General features: G+C 37.2%; 1 protein-coding gene and 1 pseudogene across 4 annotated transcripts in view; one reads left to right on the top strand and one right to left on the bottom strand.

The window, feature by feature from the left end:
• The window catches only part of GPATCH8 (G-patch domain containing 8), a 74,223-nt gene that overhangs the window by 41,318 nt on the left and 31,225 nt on the right, over nt 1-1,680 (top strand). The gene's annotated exons all lie outside the window — the stretch shown is intronic.
• The window catches only part of LOC115872869, a 3,608-nt pseudogene continuing 3,155 nt past the window's right edge, over nt 1,228-1,680 (bottom strand).

Genomic DNA, 1,680 nt, shown 5'->3' with positions numbered 1-1,680 from the left:
GTGCCCAACGTGGGGCAATACAATTCATTCTAGAACAAGTTTGAGCACTCTGATGTCTCATATAATAAAACAGACAATTACTATTCTGGGAGGCATGCAAGTTCCCTGGTAGCGGACAATAACCTGAGTCACCGGGAGGGGTACTAACATAAGCAATACAATCAATAGGAGGGGAATCACCTAGGGGTGTGCCCACATTTGTTGTGTGAATAACAATGGTGTCTGCTTGATCTAGACAGCTGATAATGACTATCTAACCTTGGTCATCCTTGGGCGGGTTTGCCCTCTCTGGTATCTCCTGCAAGTAAACAGACCACCATTATCCTTATCAGAAGGGAGTGGGTCTTATTTAGGGTGAGTCAGACTAATAGTCTTAGCCACTATAGATGGCTGATGTTAAGGAGAATAACCTGACCTACTTTCACTGATCACCTATTGTACAGTCCCTCTTAAGCAGTTAAGTTTGGTACATATTTTGGGGAGACAACTTAAGAGAAATTCTTCTGTTCCTCACACCTAGTGGGTTAAAATCACTCACCTTTTGGTTAGCCCAAGGCTTAACCTACTGTGCCACTTTTGCTTTTTTCTTTGTTAAAATGTAGATAAATTTGGGTATAGATTAACTATCCAAGGACTTAAAAATTGCATTTCTCTTTTGAATTTTTACTGCCATCTTTAAATGATTTATAGATACTATAGAGGTGAAAATTTGAGTTGACATAAACCACTTTAAAATTCTAAATGTTTGGTTCTGAGTCAATTTCATGTAACTTACACTGATCAAATATATCTTTGGATTAAAAGAGACACCATGTGAAGTATATCTTGACCTAAATATTTAGTATAAAATCAACTACTTTAAATAAAGCCACCACTCATCTCTCTTTCTCAGGCTAGCTAACACTACATTAAAATATCCTGAGTTTCTATGGGTGAGCAGAGTGATATATGACATATGTGACAGGTACTGTGCTGGAGGCAAGATCTACACTTGGCAAACAAAATAGACACAGTCCTCCTCATGGTCCTTTCTGTCTAGCAGAGTACCCAGACCTCTAAACAAGTAGACAAATAAAATTTTATAATAAATTATAGAAGAAAGTTTGCAAGGAAATAAGAAAGTGGAGGATCTATTTAAATTGGATGGCTAAAGAAGGTCTCTAATAAAGCAATAGTTTTAAGACCTAAAGGATGAAAGGTTAATCACATGAAAGACAGTGGAACATGTCATGAGGATTTCAGGAACAGGGGAGACCAAAAAAAGAGGGCCAGATCTGAAGTGGGAGAATCTCAACATTGACAGGTTAGGCAAAAACAAGAAACAGCACAGAAACAGCAAGGGACTAGGAATCAAAGGGGGGAGAGTTTTTCTCTTTTTCCATCAATTACTGAGAAGTATATAAAAATCTCCCACTTTGATGGCAAATACAACATTTTTTCTTGTAGTTCTGTAATTTTTTCCCCTTTATGAGTCAGTGTCGTTAAATGCAAATATTGTTTATCTTCCTGGTGAACTCTAGTGACATTATATACTCTCACATCTACTTTATCTGACAATAACACAGCTACAATCAGTTTTGCTTAGACTTGCCTGATATTTATTTTTCTTTCCCTTCCATTTCAGCTTCTCTGTAAATGTATGTTTTAGGTACAGTTACAGTAAATAGCAAGGACCCAGTG

Source organism: Echinops telfairi, unplaced genomic scaffold (genome assembly GCF_000313985.2).
Source record: "Echinops telfairi isolate 266 unplaced genomic scaffold, ASM31398v2 ScPeMD7_7458;HRSCAF=8496, whole genome shotgun sequence".
Classification (NCBI taxonomy): Eukaryota; Metazoa; Chordata; class Mammalia; order Afrosoricida; family Tenrecidae; genus Echinops; species Echinops telfairi.
The sequence above is the reverse complement of the archived record's forward strand: the minus strand, read 5'-3'. Positions and strand labels throughout refer to the sequence as shown.